At 34.4% G+C, this 27,405-nt stretch overlaps 1 protein-coding gene across 19 annotated transcripts in view; it reads left to right on the plus strand.

The window, feature by feature from the left end:
- Window positions 1-626: 626 nt before the first annotated feature.
- Window positions 627-27,405, plus strand: part of LOC137250427 (monocarboxylate transporter 7) — a 142,167-nt gene continuing 115,388 nt past the window's right edge. For 2 of the 19 annotated variants that reach the window (XM_067783205.1, XM_067783208.1), the window contains exon 1: window positions 627-819. The gene's annotated coding sequence lies outside the window, so the exon portion shown is untranslated. The other 17 variants (XM_067783206.1, XM_067783223.1, XM_067783215.1 and 14 more) reach the window with 16 other exon arrangements.

A 27,405-nucleotide genomic window follows, 5' to 3' on the forward strand; every position in this document is an offset into this window, starting at 1 on the left:
TAAGGCCGAGCTTCTCTTCCAATTTGCGTCGTGCTCCTCTTGATTTTCCCTACAAATTGGCCGGACGGGACTTACATGTTTTATGCCGACTCCGAACGGCATCTGAAAGGCAGATGAGTTTTCACTGAGAGCTTTTCATGGCAGAAGTACACTCGGAGCTCTTGCCAAACACTGCCGAGGGGCGACTCCGCTTAGAAAAATTTTATTCTAATTGAAAAACCTTATTTCTAAAATTGTTGATGTTGCTTTGCCCGGGTTGTGAACCCAGGGCATACGGTGTGATAGGCGGTGCACGCTACCATCACACCACGGTGGCCGCCACTCACTTATTACTTCCCTTTTAAATTTACCGAATTTACTCGAAGTTCAAGTTAAACAGATTAAAGATTCAGATCAAAATAAATCTGGATCTGTTCCAATCAACATGTTCCCGAAAACTGGTCGCATCAACCAAGGGTTAACGGTTAACATTTTGCAGTCGTTTTACATACGCATGTTTGGTTTGCTATGCTACGCAAACATGTATATGCACATTTTTGGAAACACACATACACGTATGCACACTCATTGATAATGAAAATGACAGCACCGCTTACTTTTGGCTCAGTGCAGGGCAGTTAATAATCGGAGGTAAACGACAATGGATTTAACGAGTATCAATGTTAATTTTCATTTTGGTTCGGCTGAGTTTAGTTCAGTTTGACTTTAAACGTTGTCGTGACTTCGTGTCTTATTTATTGTAGCGCAAATGCCGAAAAGCTACAAATTTTATATATTTGTATGTATTTAACTTAAAGCTGTGACAAAAGTGTAAAATTGGTAAATAAAAAAGTGAAAAAACAATTTAAATAATAAATATGTAAATAAAGCCTGATAAGAATATAATAATTTATTTTCAAAATTTCATTTAAAAAAGTATGTACTTCCGTAAAAACATATTTAATAGAGGCGTTGAACTCATGCACTTAAAACGGAACAACGTTTTAAGTGGCGCTGGTTATAAAAATTAAAACCCGAAATAATAAAAAAAATATTTAACTGGTTTTCATATTAAATTAATAATTATATACTTAGCATAATTAAACAAAAAAAAAAAAAAAACAGAATGAATGCAATGGGGTCATTTAGTATTTATCGGTTTCATTCTTTTCTCATTAAAAAAAAAAAAAAAACATTGCTACAACAACAACATAAATACTAAAAGAAACGAATATTCTTATTTCTAACCGTAAAACAACGGTAAACAATAATAGCAGCAAAAATTATCAAGAAGTTTATCCAAAAAGTTTTATTTTATTTTACTTGATTTCTGAAATGAGCTCTACAACTAACATTTTACAAAAACATTTTTGAAAAAATTTGATAAAACTTTAAAATACTTAGGTCCACTTGCAGAACGACAAATTGTTTTTTTTTTTTTACTCAAAGTTAGCCTGACATATGGAGTTAAGGTTTTACATTTTTGACACATTTTTCAAATTAACTCTGAGTTAAAAAAAAAAGATTGCCGTCCTGCAAGAGGGCCTTAAACTTACAGTTTTCAAAAATAGTCGAGTTGCAGTTTCGTAGCCAAATCTATCTTAGGCTAATAAATCACAAAAAAAAAATATTTTGCCCCGGGCGCAAGAAATCCTGCACTTGTCCTCTCTTGGTGCTCCCAATTAGCGTCAGTTATGAAACGGCCAAAATCGCTTAGGTGGTTAAGCGCCAACTAATGATGATGGTTATGATGAACGATTGTTATATATCTCATAGTTTGTTTTAAAGCACTAAATTTAAAAACTTAAATATATTGAATTGTCATTCTAGTTTTAGTTATTGTGGTTCCAGTATGATATATAAAAGGACGTTTTCAGTGATTTACCAAGATCAAGGAGAAGTATAGAAGGTCGGTCTTAGATAACTTCTAGTATTTTCAAAGAGAAAATCAATATTTTATGACATAAGTCGTGGTAGTCTATCGGTGTTTCTGGTTTGGTTCGGTAACAGTTTTAAAAATCGGTCTATGTGAGGTTTTTATTGACCTGCCAGTTGAACCCAACCTAACCTGTTGCATAGCAGTAGTAAAAAGACAGTTCGACTGTATTTAGGAGGATAAAGAATAAAATAAAATACAATAAAATAAAATAAAGGAACATAAAGTGAAATAAAATAAAATAAAATAAAATAAAACAAAATTAAATTAAATAAAATAAATAACATTTTATCAAAATAAAATAAAGTAAAGTAAATCAAAATGAATAAAATGAAATACAATACAATAAAATAAGAGAAAATAAAATTTTATCAAAATAAAATAAAACAAAGTAAAATAAAACAAAATAAAATAAAATCAAAATGAATTAAATAAAACAAAATTAATTAAAATTAAATTAAAATAAATAAATTTTAATTAAATCTAGTTTAATTAAATAAATTAAAGTTAAATTATATTAAATAAAGGAAAATGAAAGAACAGAAAACCAAATGAAATAAAATAAAATCACATAAAATAAAATTAAACTAAATTAAATTAAGAAAAATTAAATAGAAGAAAAGATAATAATATATAATGAAATATATTATTTAAATAAAATAAGGTTTATTCAAAAATCTAATTAAATTAAGTAAAATGCATCAAATTAGACTTATTGATAATCGTCTTTTTGAATAATCGATTAGCAAAAGTTGTTTAGTAAAATAATCGATTATCACTCATCGACAAGTTTTTTACATTCGATTAGGGACAGATTCGCATATTTTTTTTTTTTTTTTTTTAATTATTAATAACTTCTGGGATTCGTAAAGGCTTTCAGCGAAGTGTTGATCAATCTTTGAATGATGTTTTTCTGAACGCTTCGCTGAGTATTTTTGATGAACTGAACGGTTGGGATTTTACGTCAAATTGCGTCAAAGTGGTAGTTATGAATAAAAGAAGTATTTTTCCTCAAAATTTAAGAATAATAACTCCATTTGGCAGCTCAACTCGCCGTTCAGAGAACAAATTCTCTATCACTGAGCTACTCGACTAATCGAATAATCAATTGTAAACCAGAGGCCTATTCAAATCTTAGAATGGTATTTTGAAACAATTTAATACAGATATAACAAAAATAGTTTAAAGAGTTTGTGCTATAGTAAATAAATATTAATCAATAAAAGCTAAAAATAAAACCCTTTAATTTCACATTCGTCAATATACATACAAACAAATTTTGAATTTTACAAGTTAATTACACAATATATAGTTCTGAGAAGTATGTCACATTTAACATTTCAAAATTTTTTTAAAATTTTCGTTAGCAATTATAAAATCTACATTCTATACATATACACCTACACATTACTTGAAACATACATACATATGTATATGTATGTAGATATGCGCGATAGAAAGCAAAACAGAGCACGTGAAAGAAAATTGCGAAATCAGCCAAGCTGTTGGCGGCATTCCAAGCTATTGGGATATTTACTTTTCCAACACGACGCACAACATATCTAACGAGTCTGTTCAAAATGTACATTAGAGGTGTCCTTATTTTGCGATATAGACCTCTTTTAGGAGAGTTGTCCTGTGAATACATTCAGTAAAGGGTATATGACACTACTTTATTTTTGCTTGGATTCCAAGCTCAAAGAACTGACGAAACTTTATCGGAAAGTCAAATTCCAAGAACAATTTCCAACAAGAGGCACAGAGACGAATATTGTCCACAAAATAGAATAATTTGAAATGTTATTGTTATTGTTTGTGTTTTCATTTTTATTTTTTCATTAACATTTTTCACAACAAAAACATTGCAAATAACACGGAAAATTTGTTTCGCGCTCTGGTCGTCCACTTTTTTCAGAAGAAAGTTCATTATAATTCCGTATTAGTGCACAAAATTTTCAAACTAAAAGCAAAATTTTCATTTGTCAGAAAAAATAAAGAAAAAACGCCTAATGTCAAAAAAACCTATCGAAATACAAACTGGCTCGTTTGTTTTTAATGAACTAGGTTGTATTTTTCTTGTATTTCGTTAATTTTTTGAAATATAGTTTACACACTTTCCCCAGTACTGAAACCGTATTAGGAGGGAGGGCGACAAAAAATATAAGAGAAATACAGGAAAAAACAGACAAAATAAAGTAGTGTCATATTGGTGTAACTGTGAGTTCTAAAATGAACCTTTGCATATTTCAAAACCCATATTTTCTGAATACAGCTCTTGTTTATTGTTACTTTATTCCATGCGTGAATCATACTCTGTCACGGCAAAAACCATCTCCCGAGCATATCTCTAGTAGGTAGTATAGTAGTATTTGACGGCCCTTTGTTTGCCAATGCCCGATTTATCACATTTACCTACAACAAAGAGGCTTTTGGCGAACACAACCGTTGATCAGTCATTGAGTGATAGTTTTCTGAACGCACCGTTGAGTATTTTCGATTCACTGTTGGGATTTTACGCATATTACTATAATTTTTTTGCTACACTCGCTTCGGCTGTTTGACAGTTATTTGACATTTTCAAATTTTGGTAATTAATGAATGATTTTTATACCCAGCTGTACTTGTACATTTTATTTAAAATTTGTTTTTACTTGCACAGAGGGTATAATAACTTTGATTGGATATCGTTTGGTTTTAACGTATAAAGAAATCGAAATAGATATAGACTTCCATATATCAAAATCATCAGTATCGAAAAAACAAATTGATTAAGCCATGTCCGTCCATCCGCTCCTCTGTCCATCCGTTAACACGATAACGTGAGTAAATATTGAGATTTTACCAAATTCGGAGTACTGGCTTATCTGATATCGATATCGAAAATTTAGAAAAATGGAAAAAATTAGATAATTCAAAAATGAATATCGCTAAGCTAATGAAATTTGGTAGGTGGATTGGTTTTATGATGCAAAACATGAATTCAAAAAAAATTTTGGAATATGGCCGTAGTACAGTTTCAATTATTCCTTTTATATTGTAGTGAAAAATAGTTTGAAAAATATTGTAACGATTTTAGTGCAATTCCTCTTATTTGCAACCTTCTACTAACGTTCGAATCAATAAACTGTTGAATAAATAACTCAAATATTCGATAATACAAAATGGTCTTCATTAGGCTACTTTCAAAATAACACTTCTATTGCTCGACAGATAGCGTGCTTAACTGATTTTCAAAATACTACTGCTATTGCTCGCTAGATAGCGTGCTTAATCAAAACTGATTTTCGTGCCTCAACGGTTGCTGCTTTTATTTATTTATTTATTTGGATTAAAGTCGACACAGATACAATGCGGTCGACTACTAAGATATATAAAACATAAAATTTATGTCACAATTAAAAATAATTAAATTCAACCTTACATATGAAAGAAAGTACAAAATATCAGGTCAGACGTGACAGTATTGAATTATGCAACGCGGAAAACGAACATTCAAAACTGATTCAGTTATACAAGTTGTTGCAGTGCGAACACCAGCTTCGTAGTGGATTATTTTTGGCAAAATTTTTCCGGCAAAGTGGTAAATAAAAAGGCACAAAGTGCCTAGACGTTCTACCAAGAACAGCAAAATTTAGTCGACTAACAAGATCAGATGAGTCAATCTCGTCCATATGAATGAACATTACCCCGAGTAATGTTCTTCGATTTTCTAAAGTTGGCAGATTAATAAGGAGAAGCCTATATCTGTATGTTGGAATATGCACATTTGAATCCCAGTTAAGACCACGTAGTGCAAATATAATGAAATGCTTCTGTACCGACTAACTATGCTTTATAAAGATTTGATACCCTGGGCACCAGACACACGAACAATACTCTAAGATTGGTCGTACCAACGATGTCTAGAGGATCTTAGTCAGATACGGATCATTAAACTCCTTAGCCCATCGCTTCACGAAACCGAGTATACCCGTTGCCTTGCTTACCATAGTGTTTGGTTTCCTCGTTGACATATTTATAGGCGGTTCTATTCTAGAATTTACTAGTTAGTTAGCAGCTATAAAATTACCAACTATAACTACGTTTATAGCTTCTCATATGCGCGTGTATATGTGAGTAATACTTGCACAATTATTGCATACTTTCGGGAGTATCTCAGATATATGCAAGTGGTTGTGCGTTGCTTCTCCGCTGCGTGTATGTACATATGTGTAGGCATAATGATTAATTTGGTTATGTGCATACAAGTCACTGCTCAGTATCGGCTTAGAGATGATAGTATCCCTTAGTGTTGCGAGTATTCGTCACAATATAATAGAAAAAGTCCTTTTACTCGGAATATAAGGACAGTTATTCCATTTGGCAGTTGGCTTAACTCGGCGTTCAGAGAAAAAATTTTCAATCAAACAAATTGTAGCACGCTGACGGAAACATGCTTGCAATGTATCAACAAAAATAGTGTTTGCTGAAAGCGCCCAAGGACGTTTGCACGTATGTAGGTTTGTTGTAGGTATATTGCTTTTTTAAATTTTCCTTAAACTTGTTTTTATTGGGAAAACCATAAAAGCAAACCGGAAAATTGGTTGTATGGTCATATGTGTAGCTACACTCAAAACAAAAAACACTTATGTACATAAAATGGGGAAAACATGTACCTATAAATGGGAATGTATAACTTAATAAAACGAACACAGGTTAAATTTTAATTTTTTGAACATTTTTTTTTTAAGAAGTTAAGAGAATTTGTGTGAATATTTCCCATAAAATTTACATGTGCGAGTTAGCTGACTGGGTAGAGCACTCCAGTATCAAGAAAAGTACCTCGACATGAAATTTGAAGAATTATATCTAGGACAAAGGGGAAGATCTTAATTTTTATAAATCTTACTTTTCCAAATTTAAGAAAGAATTTCTATGGCGAAAAATCATCCCAGCGGGTCAGGGGACTTACCAGCGGCAGTTAAGCCTGTCGTAAGAGGTGACTAAAATATCCAATTGATTCGAGGGGTTGGCAGCGCAATATAATTGTCAACCTCACCTATCCATGGCGACTCCTGTTTTGTAAGCACCGAGGCTACCCTAAATTCCTCATGGAACACGGGTATGGATATATATCCGGCAAGGGCCCATCAATATTTAAAACACTCTGTCTTTATCGCTTCTTATTTTAAAAGCTATTTTCTTCTTTTTTGTGAATTGTATTTTTTTTTATGTAATATCAACAAAAAATCTAACTATGACGGCACATATTGTGCACCAGAGGAAAGTCTTACATATTGTGGCGAGCAGTTCTATACATCACTATGCTGCTAGTACATGAATGCACAACATCAGCAAAGTAAGCAGCCAAACTTATACACATGCAAAAATCAAAGCAAGCTGCCACACATACATGTAAACCGCTGAGCTAACAGCAAAGATAATATTTAACATACATATATGTAGCCGGCACCAAAATCAGAAGTTGTTACTCACACATACACGCGCATATAACTAGAAGAGAAATGTAAATATCAGCTACATAAAGGAGACATAAATAAGTAGCTGTTCACGAAAAGTCTAGACCTTAGGAGAAATGGGTGCACAGGGTATCCGATAGTATAAAAGCAGCGCAATCTGAGGAATAATGAATCAGTTTGATTTAAACATGCTATTAGTGAAGTACGCGATAATTGTAATTGTTAAGTACTGTACTACTACCACAGTAAAGTTCTAAATAAAGACCATTTTGCCGTACTGAATATTGCAGTTATTTATTCGACAGTTCAGCGATTCGAACGTTGACAGAAGGTGCATTATTATTAGGAATTTTTCAAAATTCGTTACAATATTTACTCATTTGATATGAAAACGTGCAATGAACATGAATGATAGGGATGACGGCGCATCAGCTATTCGCATAAGTCACTATCTACAAAACAAAACGAAAAAAACAGCACATTGTCTATACAAAAGTATATTTACTCGCTTGAAGAGCCCCACAGCTTTACAATATAGATATTCTTGTACCTCTACATACGTATAAATGAGGTAAACAATGCGATTGTATGCATATAGTAAAGTGCATATAATATTGAGTCACCCATAATGAGCCAACAAGCAATGTGCTCACACTCTCCAAACTATTCGCACTAGAATTTAGACCGCTGTTATTGGTGCTGTTAGTATATATACTTTTCGTAGATAACAGTGATGGTATTAAGGGTACAAATGTATGTTTCTGATACATTTTGGGAATGCGGAACCATGGTGGCGAAAAGCGACATATGTATATACAAATATAAATAAAAATGATTTCTGGCCGTCAGCTGCTTCGTTTCGCCATGTATTTTGGGAGTAGAAGTTTATAACAATACCTCTAGCCGATTGCTTCGATACTTTTAGTCCATTTTAGGGATTCCGGGATCTTGACCTTTTCAGACTGTTGTTGTTGTAGCGATAAAGACACTCCACGAAATTTTTGAAGAGTGTAATCGATGTTAATTTTCGTTTGCTCCGGTAAGAAGTACCATTAAGGTACAAGCCCGACCATTGCGGAAAAGATTTGATGACCACATTCAACCTTCCTGGAGAAAATCAGCAAAGCCACCCTGTGGATCCGATAGATAGATTTGTGGCTTCCGGGCATAGCTGAAAAATTCACTTTTTTTCGAAATTTAGTTAGTGCCCGATTCGATATCTGCAAATGTCAGTCTTTCCAGAATTTTGTGCAAATGGTCTAGCACACCTCTTACAGCACACTAACAAAATACACAGCTATGCATCAAAAACAGTTGATTTTTTTTTAAATATTAAATAGCAAATCATCAACTCACAAAATAAAACAAATAGTGCAAAGAAAAAATTTAAAATGAAATAAGTTCCTCACAATCCGCAGCTTATATTTTTATTCAAATACATAAAATTCTGAACTGCCTTAAATACCGGGAAGCCACAGAAGTATGAGGATTACAACGTTGTTGTTACTTTTGCATGTTAAATTTGTATCGGGATCTGGATCAGTATTCACTGGAACTCAGCTATATTCGTTGTGTTCAATTTAAAAACAAAAATTCCTGGCGCGATTGACTTCCGGGTAGATTTAGACCGAGCTTCTATTCCAATTCGCGCGGAGTTCCTTCTAATTTCCCTTCGAATTGGCGGAACGGGACTTACATCTTTTATGTCGACTCCGAGCGAGATCTCCAAGTCAGATGAATTGGCACTGACAAGCTCGTCATGGCAGAAATACACTCAGAGTATTTGCCAAACCACTTCTGAGAGGCGACCCCGATTAGAAAAGCATATTTCTGATTGAAATTACTTTTTCTTAACTTTTTATGTTACTTTGCCCGACAGATGATTCCAAATTCCTCGGTGTGGTAGGCGAATTTAAAAAGTAAGCCCCTAAAACCTCATAGTTAAAATTTCTGCACCATTTTCGATGGGGAAAACAGATATTAAAGCAAAAAAAAAATTTACGAGGAAGAACGCAGTAATTTTTTGTACTGTAGGAAACCGAAATAAAAGATTGAAATGTCGGCATAAAATAAAACCGGCGTTTTTCAATTTTCTTTGACTGCCCTCCCGAAAGCAAACAAAGTTAAAATAAAGAAGAAAACAGCCCATAGTAGTAAAATTGATAATAATTTCCTACAAAAGTGATTTTTTTTTTAATAAATATGGGCATTATCTCTGTCTATAATCCACAGAAAACATAGAAAGTCTTCCATTTTACTGTCGAAAGATTTCTACAAGCAACAACCAAATACATTTGTGAACATTTTTCTATGGTTTCTTTATTTTCTATGCCCAAGCCTATGTATATTTGCAAGGCTGTTCAAAAATTTTTTATATTGAAGTGCAAATCACGTTACATATACAAAGTTATATGTACACTGAAATTTTTTAAATTGAAAAAAAACCTTTTTTTAAATGTTTGTTAATGAATAAATTTTGAATTTAAATTTTTCTCAGTGCTACAGTATTTTTAAAAAAAATTTTGGTGTCAATTTGTTAGTGTAAATTTGAATATGATACCGAAGTACCTTGGTGAGCGTTTTTTTGGTAGCAAACGCAAATGTATATACAAATAAAAACAAGTAAGGACGGGACTGTCTTTGGCTGCATACCTTGCAAGAATGCAGCTGAATAATAATTTTATCCCATTCGTAATATCCAAATAATCGGCTGTATAACATATGAAATATATAGTGAACAGATGTACATACCTAAGCGATTTTTAAGATAAATATAAAATAAACAAGTAAGAACGGGACTGTCTTCGGCTGTGCCGAAGACTTCATACCTTTCATGAATGGGGCTGAACAATAATCTTATCCCGTTCGTAATCTCCGAATAATCGGATGTATAAGATAAGAAATATATAGTGAACAGATCTACATACCTTAACGATTTTTAAGATAAATATAAAATAAACAAGTAAGAACGGGACTGTCTTCGGCTGTGCCGAAGACTTCATACCTTTAATGAATGGGGCTGAACAATAATCTTATCCCGTTCGTAATCTCCGAATAATCGGATGTATAAGATAAGAAATATATAGTGAACAGATCTACATACCTTAACGATTTTTAAGATAAATATAAAATAAAAAACGGGTAGGTACTTTGTGTGAGGATGCAAAGTTTCAGGTTTTTTGTGGTCTGCGTGTAAAAACTATGACTACGAATCACGTATTTCAAAAATATATGACGAAAACGTAACTATTTGATGAAATTTGATGAATTTTGAAGATTCTAGCCGTAAAAAAGGGGTCAAAATGACAGTTTATATGAAGTATATAATATATATACGACCGATCTCTATGATTTTTTCAGACAACAATATATGCTATATACGTAAGCATTTTGTGAAATTTGAAGCTTCTAACTGTTAAAACGGGGCAGAAATTGCGCAAAGTTTCTTATCTGAACAATCGGTTGTATGAGATATATATTATGTGTACCACCGATCTCAATGATTTTTTAAACATCAATATATGCTGTACACGTAAGCAGTTGGTGAAATTTGAAGCTTCTAGCTGTTAAAATGGGGCCGAAATCGTAAAAAAAATATATATATACTATATATATATACTATATATACCATCATATATATATTATATATATCACCGATCTCTATGATTTTTTGACACAACAATACATACTATATACGTAAGCAATCGGTGAAATTTGAAGCTTATAACTGTTAAAATGGGGAAGAAATTGCGCAAAGTTTCTTATCTGAACAATCGGTTGTATGGGATATATACTATATATACCACCGGTATCTATGATTTTCTCAGACAACAATATATGCTATACACGTAAGCATTTGGTGAAATTTGAACATATCTAAACGATTTTTAAGATAAATATAAAATAAAAAATAGGTAGGTAATCTGTGTGAGGATGCAAAGCTTCACGTTTTTTGTGGTCTGCATGTAAAAACTATGGCTACGAATCACGTATTTCAAAAATATATGACGTAAACGTAACTTTTTGATGAAATTTGATGAATCTTGAAGCTTCTAGCCGTAAAAAAGGGGTCAATATGACAGTTTATATGAAGTATATAATATATATACCACCGATCTCTATGATTTTTTCAGACAACAATATATGCTATATACGAAAGCATTTTGTGAAATTTGAAGCTTCTAACTGTTAAAACGGGGCAGAAATTGCGCAAAGTTTCTTATCTGAACAATCGGTTGTATGAGATATATACTATGTATATCACCGATCTCAATGATTTTTTCAGACATCAATATATGCTATACACGTAAGCAGTTGGTGAAATTTGAAGCTTCTAGCTGTTGAAATGGGGTAGAAATTGCGAAAAGTTTCTTATCTGAACAATCGGTTGTATGAGATATATACTATATATAGAACCGATCTCTATGATTTTTTCAGACAACAATATATGCTATATACGTAAGCAATCAGTGAAATTTGAAGCTTATAGCTGTTAAAATGGGGTAGAAATTGCGAAAAGTTTCTTATCTGAACAATCGGTTGTATGAGATATATACTATATATACAACCGATCTCTATGATTTTTTCAGACAACAATATATGCTATATAAGTAAATATTCGGTGAAATTTGAAGCTTCTAGCTGTTAAAATGGGGCTAAAATTTGCGAAAATATATATATATATACTATATATATATACTATATATACCACCATATATATACTATATATACCACCGATCTTTATGATTTTTTCAGACAACAATATATGCTATATACGTAAGCATTCGCTGAAATTTGAAGCCTCTAGCTCTTAAAATAGGGCAGTAATTACGAAAAATTCCTTATCTGAACAATCGGTTGTGGGGGATATATACTATATATACGACCGATCTCATAAATTTTTTCAGGCAACAATATGTTCAATATACGAAAGTATATGGTGAAGTTTGATATTACAAAAATCCCCTTTTCTGAAAAATCGGTTGTATGGAGGATATATGCTATAGTGGTCCGATCCGGTCGGTTCCGACAAATGTCTAATCGGACACCCAAATACACCTGCTCACCAAATTTTATCAAGATATCTCAAAAATTGAGGGACTAGTTTGCATACAAACAGACAGACGGACAGACGGACAGACGGACAGACGGACATGGCTAAAACAACTCAGCTCTTCAACCTGATTATTTCGGTATACTTAATGGTGGGTCTATCTATTTTCCTTTAAGGACTTACAATTTTCGGTTTCGTGACGAAATTAATATACCATTTCATTTTCATGAAAGGTATAAAAACGGGTAGGTACTTTGTGTGAGGATGCAAAGTTTCAGGTTTTTTGTGGTCTGCGTGTAAAAACTATGACTACGAATCACGTATTTCAAAAATATATGACGAAAACGTAACTATTTGATGAAATTTGATGAATTTTGAAGATTCTAGCCGTAAAAAAGGGGTCAAAATGACAGTTTATATGAAGTATATAATATATATACGACCGATCTCTATGATTTTTTCAGACAACAATATATGCTATATACGTAAGCATTTTGTGAAATTTGAAGCTTCTAACTGTTAAAACGGGGCAGAAATTGCGCAAAGTTTCTTATCTGAACAATCGGTTGTATGAGATATATACTATGTATATCACCGATCTCAATGATTTTTTCAGACATCAATATATGCTATACACGTAAGCAGTTGGTGAAATTTGAAGCTTCTAGCTGTTGAAATGGGGTAGAAATTGCGAAAAGTTTCTTATCTGAACAATCGGTTGTATGAGATATATACTATATATAGAACCGATCTCTATGATTTTTTCAGACAACAATATATGCTATATACGTAAGCAATCAGTGAAATTTGAAGCTTATAGCTGTTAAAATGGGGTAGAAATTGCGAAAAGTTTCTTATCTGAACAATCGGTTGTATGAGATATATACTATATATACAACCGATCTCTATGATTTTTTCAGACAACAATATATGCTATATACGTAAGCAATCGGTGAAATTTGAAGCTTATAGCTGTTAAAATGGGGTAGAAATTGCGAAAAGTTTCTTATCTGAACAATCGGTTGTATGAGATATATACTATATATACAACCGATCTCTATGATTTTTTCAGACAACAATATATGCTATATAAGTAAATATTCGGTGAAATTTGAAGCTTCTAGCTGTTAAAATGGGGCTAAAATTTGCGAAAATATATATATATATACTATATATATATACTATATATACCACCATATATATACTATATATACCACCGATCTTTATGATTTTTACAGACAACAATATATGCTATATACGTAAGCATTCGCTGAAATTTGAAGCCTCTAGCTCTTAAAATAGGGCAGTAATTACGAAAAGTTCCTTATCTGAACAATCGGTTGTGGGGGATATATACTATATATACGACCGATCTCATAAATTTTTTCAGGCAACAATATGTTCAATATACGAAAGTATATGGTGAAGTTTGAAGCTTCAATCTGTTAAATTGGGTAAGATATTACAAAAATCCTCTTTTTCTGAAAAATCGGTTGTATGGAGGATATATGCTATAGTGGTCCGATCCGGTCGGTTCCGACAAATGTCTAATCGGACACCCAAATACACCTGCTCACCAAATTTTATCAAGATATCTCAAAAATTGAGGGACTAGTTTGCATACAAACAGACAGACGGACAGACGGACAGACGGACAGACGGACAGACGGACATGGCTAAAACAACTCAGCTCTTCAACCTGATTATTTCGGTATACTTAATGGTGGGTCTATCTATTTTCCTTTAAGGACTTACAATTTTCGGTTTCGTGACGAAATTAATATACCATTTCATTTTCATGAAAGGTATAAAAATTGCAAAGTTTCACGATTTTTGTGGTCTGCATGAAATAGCTATGACAATGAATCACTTATCTCAACCATATCAAAATGTAAGCATTTGCTGAGATTTGAAGCTTCTAGTCGTTAAAAAGGGGTCACAAATTACAGTTTATATAGCGTATATAATATATACATATTGTTCCGAATATTAGCAAAACTAAGGAGTGCTGCCGTCTCTAAGCCGATGCTAAGCAGTGACGTGAATGCACATCAATACTTCTATCATTATGTATCTACATAAACGAAACAATAACTACGTCTACATATATGTACCATGTACGTATACGAGCAGCGGAGAGTCAATGCACTAACACATGCATATATCTGAGATACTCCTATAAGTATGCAATGAGAAAAACTATAAAATTGTGCAATTGTAGTTACAGCTGAGAAGTTTGAGAGCTGTTGTACTAGTAGATTCTCGAAGCGACTAGAAGATGCGAATGTTAAAATCAAAGAGTATAAAAGGCGACAGATGTAGAGGCGCTGGAATTCAGTTTGATTTGAGTTGTCAAGCAGTTACGACTAAGACGATATCTAGCGAGCAAGAGTAGTATTATTTTGAAAGTCAGTTTCAGTTACCGGACAAATGTCTAATCCGACACCAAAATATACCCGCTCACCAAATTTTATCAAGATATCTCAAAACATTGAGGGACTAGTTTGCATACAAACATACAGACGGACAGACGGACAGACGGACATGGCTAAATCAGCTCAGCTCTTCCTGATTATTTCGGTATGCTTAATGGTGGGTCTATCTATTTTCCTTTAAGGACTTACAATTTTGGCATTCGTGACGAAGTTAATATACCATTTAATTTTCATGAAAGGTATAAAAAGAACACGGCCACATGCACTACTTTGTGCACTACCAGCCAGAGTTTACTTACTTACTTACTTAATTGGCGCTTAACCGTCTAAACGGTTATGGCCGGCATCAACCAGCCGGGCATCTGCACCAATCCCATTCAGGGAGCGGACGTTCCAGGTGCATGCCCTCAATTCATTGTCCTTCAAACGTTTGCCATGGTCGTCATCAATAGAGAGTGTATTTATCCGAGGCTTGTTGTTACATTTCATTGGAGTATGGTTTTACGTGGCGGGTCCCAAGCCCAGCGCACAACCCGCTCAGCGGGGTGAACATATTACTTGCACGTTTATATAGCGAGCCGCTTGCTCCAAGACAGACGCCCGCTTGCAGCCGCACCTCGAGGTGTACAGACGCTGCCGATGAAATCTCCCCGGTTAGCCCTTAAACTGATTACGTCAGTGTGGCCTAGCCAGGTTGTCGCCTTCTCACATAAGCTCACCGCTAAACGGCTACCCAGGGGATACTTGGCCGCAAGCGACCGGCAGTAGTGAGCTGCTTGAATCGCATGCAAAAGAATCGATCTGGTCATTCCCAGGTGAATGGCGGTCAGAAGCTTTCCCCACTTTCGTGGACTTCTACACACGGCTCCTCCCTCCCAGCCAGAGTTTGCCCCAATAAAAATATCTTATTTAGTATATTTTATTTGGTCATTTGGTGTTAATCGAAATTTTTACTTATCAATCCTGATAATCACTTGTTACATATATACATATGTACAAATTCGCCGGCTATGAAACCAACATATATACATACATACATATATACGTATATATTTTTCAAACCCAACATCACCCTTCAACAATTGTGGGTTGCCAATCCAAAGATCATCAATACAACGAACATTATTTGATAGAGCACCAATACCTACACTGTTATAATCACTGTTATATATAGCAGCAACTGTTGCAGTAACAGTATCCAATGTTAACAGGGAATGATTTCAGTCTTGATTGGTAAATCAATTGTTACGGAACAAACAAATTTGATAAGCAAAAAGACTGAGCGTAAAATTAATGAACAATTCATGGAGGTATACATATTATGTATACAAATAAAAATATAAAAATATGTAGGCACACGCATATGTATATTGAAAGAAACGAAGAAAAACTCGACTCATACTCAGCGGAGCAGTACTAAGTGAAACAGTCTGTTGAAACGATAAAGTGTGCGGTGTTCTGTGTATTTTTTTTTTTTGCGTAAGAAACAAGCTTATAAAATACATACCTATATGAAATGTTTAAACAAAAATCAATGGTGATATTTGTGTAAATAATGTCGTGTAGATTGCGAAAGTTTAAAGAAAAAAAATTTATTGAAAAATTGCAAACTTTGCGTTTAAAAAAAAAGTAAAGGAATAAAACGAAGTAAACGAAGTAGGCTCAAAAGCCAAAACAACAAGAAGACAAAGGTGTTTGCGAAATGATATGAAAACCTGTATAAGTGCGAATCAGTGTTGCCGATTTGATACAAATATATACAAATCGATACATTTATGGCTCAAATATTGACGAATTGATTTTTTTATAAGTCCAGTGGAAAATTTATTACTTTTTTAACGCGCTTATATTAGCTCCACTTGTATGTATGCCTGTTTGTAACTCTCTAGGCTAGGCGGGCAAAGGAGACTTAGACCCATCTAGCGGCAATTATTGAAGACTCGCGGCAGTGATTAAATAACTCGCTACAAAACGAGTTGTGCTTAATAGCGGAGACAATAACCGCTGTGTTATAGTGCTTTAAACAACAAATATATAATTGGATTGTAGATACTAAAACGGCACCATATTTGAGTGTTTTTTAGTTTTTTTAAACTATATTTATATTAGCTGTGTCTATAGACGTTTACGCTTAAACTTTATATGGACTGCTAAGCGCCAAACTTTAAATACACCTCTGAAATTGCTGCGCATAAAATTAGTACTACTAAATTTCAATACACATTATACTCAGATGTAACTGAAATACTTGTATATGTTTCAGCTCTACACTAATTCTATGTATCACCTCTTAAAATGGTACGTGTCCACAATTCATCGCAACTGATTCAGCCATATTTTATACACTATGGCCAAGAGGGTTGTGTCTCCGCTTTTCGGTACACCCTGTGCTGTAGCTAGTTATTTAACCACTGCCGCTAATAGCGTTTTCTTTTCTAAAATAAATTGTTGCCTAAGTAAATGGTAAAGCCTTAATATACTTACTCCTATCCCAGAAAATGTTCAACATTTATAGTGCATGCAAAGAACATAAATGGCTACCCCTTGTATTAGCTGATTTTCACAAACGCGCTATCAATGATAATAAAAATTTATTAGCAGATATTTCCTTCATTTCAATTTTCTTCGCTTTCAGAGTTGCACTGCCACACCGCCATTTTATTCAGGGTAAACTTGTAACGCTTTTGCGTTGCGAGCAGGCAACAATTTTCACAAAAGAACGAAATACCCCGTAAAGGCGCTACCTGCGGTTTAGGATAGAACAAAATATATTTACAACCCTTGCGCGGCGGACAAAAAGCTTAACACTTTTGCCAGAAAAGAAAACACTATAAGTGAGGATAAGCGTTTTTTTACGCGCAGACGTAAACGTATACGCGTGTAAAAAAAAAACACTGCTATTATTACATGATATACAATCAATGGGCGGACCTAGAGCAAAGTAGTCAAATAAAGATAACACTTTGAAAATGTAAAACAATTTTTTTTTAATTTTTGCTTGCAATTTTTTATGTTACGCTGTTGGTCTGTTGTTATAAGTTACAGAAATTTATCGAATTGCGAATAAAAGCGAAAAACTAAAATTAAAGTGAATAAAACAGTCAAATAGCTGTGTGTTGTCGTGATAGCGTGCTCCGCATACTATACCGAAGATCCTGAGTTCTAAACCCGAGAAGAGCAACATCAAAAATTTAGAAACATGTTTTTTCAATTAGCAAAAAAGTATTTCTAAGCGGGGTTGCCACTCGGCAGTGATATGGTAAACACTCCGTGTGTATTTCTGCCTTGAAAAGCTTCTTAGTGAAAAATCATTTGCCTTGTAGATGCCGTTGGGAGTCGGCGTAAAACATGTAGCTCCCGTCCCGTCAATTTGTAGGAAAAATTAAAAAGTGCATGACGTAAAAAAAAAGTAATTAGTAAGAATTTTCTATTTTTTTTTATAAAACTTTTGAATAATTTGAGGACTATGTTGGAATAATCAGGTGAAGTAAACCGTCAATTGTCTTACTCTAAATTCTTCTTTGTTCTGTCATTCGGCTATCGGAAAAATTTTCACAAATATCGTCCCCGAAAAGTGTTCCTTTTTGCATTTTTCAGGAGTAAAGTATGCCACTTTAGTCCTTTTTTCACATAAATTATTTGGTTAATATCGATGAACCTTTACTGGATTTAATTACAGAGATTCATCATTTGGGTATCTTTAGTGTAAGTAAGACAATAAGTATGTTCAATATGTTTCCAAAAAAATTTAAAGAAATCTTTGTTAAAACAAAATATTTCTATTCACGTAATATCCAACCAAGGATTTTCCCTTGTACTACAATAAGATCACCAAAATTGTCGTATTATTTATGTAAAAACTTCGTTAAAACAATGGTATTCTAATAAATAAACAAAAACTGTAATTCACAAAAATCAGAACACTAACATGGGAGGAATGTTACAGTTATGGATTTTAATTTGGAATATATGAATCCGGCTCGCTTCGGATCAGCATCTTCTGGTTCTGTCAACTGCCGTGGGGCTTGTCTATCGCCTAACATATTTTGGTAAATAATAATTTGGTAACATTAGTAATATATCATGAATTTAACTGTGAAAAAATGTTGGGGATCTTCTGATCAAGTTTGTGTAATATATTAGAAGGGCTATTGTTTTACTTCTGACTCCCAACGACAAGTCAACAGGCAGATGGACATTTCAACGGATTTTTAGGTATGGAGGCCCATTTAAGAGTATTACGATTACTTCCAGGTGTGACAGTAAAACTTTCAACTGTAGTTAAGTAGAAGTCAGTTTATTTGGTCACATTGAATTTTACTGCTCAACACAGTTTAAGTGGACATATTGAATTTTTTATTTTTATTCGATGCTAGAAGTAATGGGAGCCTTTGTATCTCCTTTTGCATTGGCTTTAGGTGGCACTGATATGCTGAAAAAAACAGTTTCTGTAATGGATTTCGTAGCACGGTATGTATTTTTTACTCCTATTTTTTCAAAGCGGGTAAAAATTGTATCTTCTTTTGACCGTCGAAAATACAACCCTACCGTTTCAGATAGCGTACATACTCTGCCTCTTTTTTTATTTACTTCACCTGATGATTCCACCATGTTTGAGAACAAGTTTTTTTGCAATCAAGACTACTTGATTGAATATTTCTCACAATATTTACACATACCAATTAGCTTAGTGAATAAGAGTACTCGGCTGTTAATTTGTTACACAATTAAATTTTTATTTCAAACTAGAAGACCCGGCAGACGTTGTCCTGCCCTAAATTTGGCCAATATGCATACATTTTAATAAGCTTTTTCCGTCTGACCACATTTTGGCCTATATCCCGAGGCCATAGTCACCCAGGGGTATGAAAATTACCCTCTAATAAAGCACTCATCAACAGCTTACATTTGATATCCACATTTTATAAACACATTTTAGGGGTACCCGGGTCCTCGTTTTCGCCTATATCTCGAGACCCTAGTCACTCAGGGGTATGAAAATTACCCTCTACTAAAGCTCTCATCAACAGCTTTCATTCGATATCAATATTCTATAAACACATTCTAGGTGTACCCGGGTCCACTTTTTGGCATATAGCTCGGGACCCTAGTCACCCAAGGGTATGAAAATTACCCTCTACTAAAGCACTCATCAACAGCTTTAATCTGATATCAATATTCTATAAACAGATTCTAGGGGTACCCGGGTCCACTTTTTGGCCTATATCTCGAGACCCTAGTCACCCAGGGATATGAAAATTACCCTCTAATAAAGCACTCATCAACAGCTTTCATTTGATATCCACATTCTATAAACACATTCTAGGGGTACCGGGGTCCACGTTTTGGCCTATATCTCGAGACCCTAGCCACCCAGGGGTATGAAAATTACCCCTACTAAAGCACTCGTCAACAGCTTTCATCTGATAGCCATATTATATACACACATTCTAGGGGTACCCAGGTCCACGTTTTGGCCTATATCTCGAGACCCGAGTCACCCAGGGGTATGAAAATTACCCTCTACTAAAGCACTCATCAAGAGCTTTCATTTGATATGCATATTCTAGGGGTACCCGGGTCCACGTTTTGGCCTATATCTCGGGACCCTAGTCACCCAGGGGTATGAAAATTACCCTCTACTAAAGCACTCACCAACAGCTTTTATTTGATATCCATATTCTATAAACACACCCTATTGGTACCCGGGTCCACGTTTTGGCCTATATCTCGAGACTCTAGTCACCCAGGGGTATGAAAATTACCCTCTACTAAAGCACTCATCAACAGCTTTTATTTGATATCCATATTCTATAAACACACCCTAGGGGTACCCGGGTCCACGTTTTGGCCTATATCTCGAGACCCTAGTCACCCAGGGGTATGAAAATTACCCCTACTAAAGCACTCGTCAACAGCTTTCATCTGATAGCCATATTATATACACACATTCTAGGGGTACCCAGGTCCACGTTTTGGCCTATATCTCGAGACCCGAGTCACCCAGGGGTATGAAAATTACCCTCTACTAAAGCACTCATCAACAGCTTTCATATGATATCCATATTCTATAAACACACTCTAGGGGTACCCGGGTCCACGTTTTGGCCTATATCTCGAGGAAATATGCTGTTTTGAGTATTTTCCCGGCCAGTATTCGAATTTTTCTCACCTTTTAAACCTTCCCTAGACCTCCACGAATAATTCAAGACCAAGATAAGATAAATCCGTTCAGCCGTTCTCGAGTTTTAGCGAGACTAACGAACAGCAATTCATTTTTATATATATATTTTTATATATATTTATAAATGTTTAAGAAAACTGTTATAGGAATAAAAAAAATCGTAGTTTTTGGCATGATACAAAAAATGGAGGTAGATCCATTTGAATGTTGACATAATTTACTTATATACTGTAAAGATATTAAATTTTTTGTAAAAATTTTACTTAAAAAAAATTTTTTTTTTAAAGTGGGCGTGGTCCTTCTCCGATTTTGCTAATTTTTATTAAGCGTACATACAGTAATAGGAGTAACGTTCCTGCCAAATTTCATCATGATATCTTCAACGACTGCCAAATTACAGCTTGCAAAAGTTTTAAATTACCTTCTTTTAAAAGTGGGCGGTGCCACGCCCATTGTCCAAAATTTTACTAATATTCTATTCTGCGTCATAAGTTCAACTCATCTACCAAGTTTCGTCGCTTTATCGGTCTTTTGTAATGAATTATCGCACTTTTTCGGTTTTTCGAAATTTTCGATATCGAAAAGTGGGCGTGGTTATAGTCCGATATCGTTCATTTTAAATAGCGACCTGAGATGAGTGCTCAGGAACCTACATACCAAATTTCATCAAGATACCTCAAAATTTACTCAAGTTATCGTGTTAACGGACGGACGGACGGACGGACGGACATGGCTCAATGAAATTTTTTTCGATCCTGATTATTTTGATATATGGAAGTCTATATTTATCTCGATTCCTTTATATATGTACAACCAACCGTTATCCAATCAAACTTAATATACTCTGTGAGCTCTGCTCAACTGAGTATAAAAACACCGAAATTTATAGAATACTGCCAATGCAGCGTCTGAATTGAAAGTCGAGAAGCTCGCGAGTATTACGAGTATTTCGAGATTCGAGAATCTCGCGAGAACTGAAAGTCGAGAAGCTAGCGAGTATTACCAGCAAAAAAATAATATATTGTGAACAAAATTATATGTATAATAAATATGTTTTGAGTTAAATGTCATTAAAAAAAGATTCACAAGTAAAAAAATCCATACAGCAAATAAGTTTATGTCGAGAAGCCCGCGAGATTTACGAGTACTTCGAGACATGAGAATCTCGCGAGAAGTCGAGTTCTCGATTTCTCGGGTCTCGAAAATCCCGCTTGTGCTCGAGAAGAAATCGTAAGCTCTAGTATGAAGAAAAAGTTCAAAATGGTACCCTCTTGTCTGGTTACCTACCTTATGTGGGTTTCAATAGCAAACAATAACAAGTAAGGAAGACTAAGTTCGGATGTAACCGAACATTACATACTCAGTTGAGAGCTGTGGAGACAAAGTAAGGGAAATCACCATGTTGTAAAAGGAACCTAGGGTAACCCTGTAATGTGTTTGTATGACATGCGTATCAAATGGAAGGTATTAAAGAGTATTTTAAGAGGAAGTGGGCCATAGATCTATAGATGGACGCCATTTAGGGATATCGCCATAAAGGTGGACCAGGCCTGACTCGAGAATTTGTTTGTACGATATGGGTATCAAACGAAAGGTGTTAATGAGTATTTTAAAAGGGCGTGGGCCTTAGTTTTATAGGTGGACGTCTTTTCGAGATATCGCCATAAAGGTGGACCAGGGGTGACTCTAGAATTTATTTTGTACGATATGGGTGTCAAATAAAAGGTATTAATGAGTATTTTAAAAGAGCGTGGGCCTAAGTTCTATAGATGTACGCCTTTTCGAGATATCGCCATAAAGATGGACCAGGGGTGACTCTAGAATTTGTTTGTACGATATGGGTATCAAATGAAAGGTGCTAATGAGTATTTTAAAAGGATGTGGGCCTTAGTTCTATAGGTGGACGCCTTTTCGAGATATCGCCATAAAGGTGGACCAGGGGTGACACTAGAATTTGTTTGTACGATATGGGTATCAAATGAAAGGTGTTAATGAGTATTTTAAAAGGGCGTGGGTCTTACTTCTATAGGTGGACGCCTTTTCGAGATATCTCCATAAAGGTAGACCAGGGGTTACTCTAGAATTTGTTTGTACGATATGGGTATCAAATGAAAGGTGTTAATGAGTATTTTAAAAGGGAGTGGGCCTTAGTTCTATAGGTGGACGCCTTTTGGAGATATCGCCATAAAGGTGGACCAGGGGTGACTCTAGAATTTTTGTGTACGATATGGGTATCAAATGAAAGGTGTTAATGAGTATTTTAAAAGGGCGTGTGCCTTAGTTCTATAGGTGGACGCCTTTTGGAGATATCACCATAAAGGTGGACCAGGGGTGACTCTAGAATTTGTTTGTACGATATGGGTATCAAATGAAAGGTGTTAATGAGTATTTTAAAAAGGCGTGGGCCTTAGTTCTAAAGGTGGACGCCTTTTCGATATATCGACATGAAGGTGGACCAGGGGTGACTCTAGAATTTGTTTGTACGATATGGGTATCAAATGATCGGTGTTAATGAGTATTTTAAAAAGGAGTGGGCCTTAGTTCTATATGTGGATGCCTTTTCGAGATATCGCCATAAACGTGGACCAGGGGTGACTCTAGAATGTGTTTGTACGATATGGGTATCAAATTAAAGGTATTAATGAGGGTTTTAAAAGGGAGTGGCCCTTAGTTGTATATGTGAAGGCGTTTTCGAGATATCTACCAAAATGTGGACCAGGGTGATCCAGAACATCATCTTTCGGGTACCGCTATTTTATTTATATATGTAATACCACGTACAGTATTCCTTCCAAGATTCCAAGGGCTTTTGATTTCGCCTTGCAAAACTTTTTCATTTTCTTCTACTTAATATGGCAGGTGTCACACCCATTTTACCAAGTTTTTTTCTAAAGTTATATTTTGCGTCAATAGACCAATACAATTACCATGTTTCATTCCTTTTTTCGTATTTGGTATATGATTATGGCATTTTTTTCATTTTTCGTAATTTTCGATATCGAAAAAGTGGGCGTCGTCATAGTCGGATTTCGGCCATTTTTTACACCAATACAAAGTGAGTTCAGATAAGTACGTGAACTGAGTTTAGTAAAGATATATCGATTTTTGCTCAAGTTTTCGTGTTAACGGCCGAGCGGAAGGACAGACGGTCGACTGTGTATAAAAACTGGGCGTGGCTTCAACCGATTTCGCCCTTTTTCACAGAAAACAGTTATCGTCCTAGGAGCTAAGCCTCTACCAAATTTCACAAGGATTGGTTAATTTTTGTTCGACTTATGGCATTAAAAGCATCCTAGACAAATTAAATGAAAAAGGGCGGAGCCACGCCCATTTTAAAATTTTCTATTATTTTTGTATTTTGTTGCACCACATCATTACTGGAGTTGAATGTTGGCATAATTTACTTATATGCTGTAAAGATATTAACTTTTCTTTTAAAATTTGAATTTAAAAAAAAAAATTTTTAAAAAGTGGGCGTGGTCGTTCTCCGATTTTGCTAATTTTTATTAAGCAGACATAAAGTAATAAGAGTAACGTTCCTGCCAAATTTCATCATGATATCTTCAACGACTGCCAAATTACAGCTTGCAAAACTTCTAAATTACCTTCATTTAAAAGTGGGCGGTGCCACGCCCATTGTCCAAAATTTTACTAGTTTTCTATTCTGCGTCATAAGCTCAACTCACCTACCAAGTTTCATCGCTTAATGCGTATTTGGTAATGAATTATCGCACTTTTTCGATTTTTCGAAATTTTCGATATCGAAAAAGTGGGCGTGGTTATTGTCCGATATCGTTCATTTTAAATAGCGATCTGAGATGAGTGCCAAAGAACCTACATACCAAATTTCATCAAGGTACCTCAAAATTTACTCAAGTTATCGTGTTAACGGACAGACGGACGGACGGACGGACGGACGGACGGACATGGCTCAATCGAATTTTTTTTCGATACTGATGATTTTGATATATGGAAGTCTATATCTATCTCGATTCCTTTATACCTGTACAACCAACCGTTATGCAATCAAAGTTAATATACTCTGTGAGCTCTGCTCAACTGAGTATAAAAAGGATGCTTTCACAGGTTAATCCCTTTTGCACAGGAAATGTACTTGGGTTTATACCTTTCGCTATTTAACAAGGTACTGAACTTAATTTTTAATTTCTTTATATTAAGTAGTTTTCAAGCTTGTCCGCCAATTGCAGCACTGACAAAATTGAGAAATCGAAAAGAAATCCCGCTAGTTGGCGCACAGGTCGAGATAAATAGAAAATTTTAAGTCTTACGATTGTTTTTGTAACGTCCTGGCAAGCTGTAGAGTGCAATGCCTGGCAGTTCTTCTAGGGGCGCACGAATAGTTGAATTTAGGAAAATCGTTTGGAAAGGAAAAAGGTCAGTGCGGAAATCAAATTTTAGGAGACTCACTATTGAGCTACAAGCTTGAAACTTCCCAAACAGTTCAGATAACTGAAGAAATGCAACAATAGGTAAAATAAAAAGAGTATTACACATTTAAAGTATTTCTTTCATTTAAACGGAAAATGTGTCCTGAAACACCGATATAATGATAGGAGGGTTGCCACCTAGGGTAACTATCTTAACGTATAACCATAAAAATGAAATTTTGAAATTAGTAAACAAGTTTATAAGTAAATTTAATGAGCATCAAAAGAGAAGTATTTTGCCACTTAAGGTTGCCACCCAACCTTTTTATACTACTACTGACAATATTTTCATGTGGTTGCACTTATTTAAAATTTAAACAAATTTATTCAATATGGGCATCAAATACTAAATATGGATATGTAAAATTTTTGAGGTTAAGTTAAGGCAAACCGATCTAAATGCGGTCTCTCGGGTACTGAATAATTCACTAAGTAACTTTAAAGTAAAATTTCAAGGCAAACTAAGTTTTTTTATTATCAAATATTGGCTAGAATAGAAAATGTTAACTTTTCTACTAAAAACATTTACACACTCTGTTACACGGTAAATTTTGTTTGCTATTGCATTTTGTTTTACGCCTTTACAAATGCATACCTATTCTTCTTCTTGTTTTCTTGGTTTTTCGTTGCATTTCCAGGTATTTTTGTTCATTTCACGCAATATGAGGAATGGAAATTTCCTGAAGCATTACGAGTTACGTGAGAAGCAAAAATGCATAAAAAATGTGTGTGATGTAAATGTGTAAACATATATGTACATATGTGCATAAGTATCCAGCTAGAATGATGTAAGTGATAAATAAGAAATAAGAAATAGGCTTTTCTTAACAAGTTTATTACTGGAATTAAGGCGTATCCTCCTGATTCAATTAAAATATCTGAGATTTTGATAAGATACAATTTATAAGACATTAGGTGTTAGGTAGACATAAAAGGTGTTAGGCTAGGTTGAATTGACCAGCTCTCATAGACTGATTGTGTTCATATTTAGCTTGTTCGATGACAAAACTGCATATGAACAATCTTTTTACAAGCTAGGATTTATGTTACAAAGTAACTCCATTGTCTTTGCATATACTTGAACCTTTATTGGGTTTACCCTGCTGGCTGCTTCGAAACCTGATAGATTCAGTTTCCTCCGCCAACCTGATAGCTTGATTACTATGATCATACGGCATTAATAAAAGAAATTTCCAATCAAATTGGACCTCCTTTTCAGACCGTATGTTGTAAGACTTTTGATCATTTGAGATATTAAACAGTATATATTTGTATTTGTTTTGGTTTCACATCATAAAAATGAACTTTGATGAGTGGATAATTTTTCTTATAAAACTGAAGACAGTGTGGGTACAAAAAATGTTAAATCAACCAAAAAAATTATAAATTAGTCCTTCAATGCATTTTCAATGCCTTTTTTCTTTTTCAAGTATAGCACTGATTTATCAAGCTGTCAAACAATTTGTGATTTAATACTCGAATTATTTATAAGAACAATACTCTATCAAAGCTCATATAATGTGCCTTATAATCCCAAAATAGACATCAACTAATTACGTCCAGTAGAAAATTTAACCAAAATACGACATTTATGAAGAAAATTCTTTCGTGGGCCTTGAATCTGAGTCAAAACCTTAAAAAGTAAAATTTCATAGAACTTTCCGTAACTCAAATATATTTAACCCATGAACTGACCCCATGGCGTGAACCATATTTTGAACCTTTGGACCACATTATTTACTATTAACAAATTCGAGTATGTCCCACCCGTGATACTTAAAATTTAGATTATAGCCATAAAATCATTGGAGAAAAATTAACAAATTTTATGAAATTTGATGTCCCAAATGTTTGTATATACAAAGATATTGTGATATCAGCCGACCATCTAAAAATGCCAAGAAAACCGCA

Source organism: Eurosta solidaginis, chromosome 4, assembly GCF_040869045.1.
Source record: "Eurosta solidaginis isolate ZX-2024a chromosome 4, ASM4086904v1, whole genome shotgun sequence".
NCBI classification, from domain to species: Eukaryota; Metazoa; Arthropoda; class Insecta; order Diptera; family Tephritidae; genus Eurosta; species Eurosta solidaginis.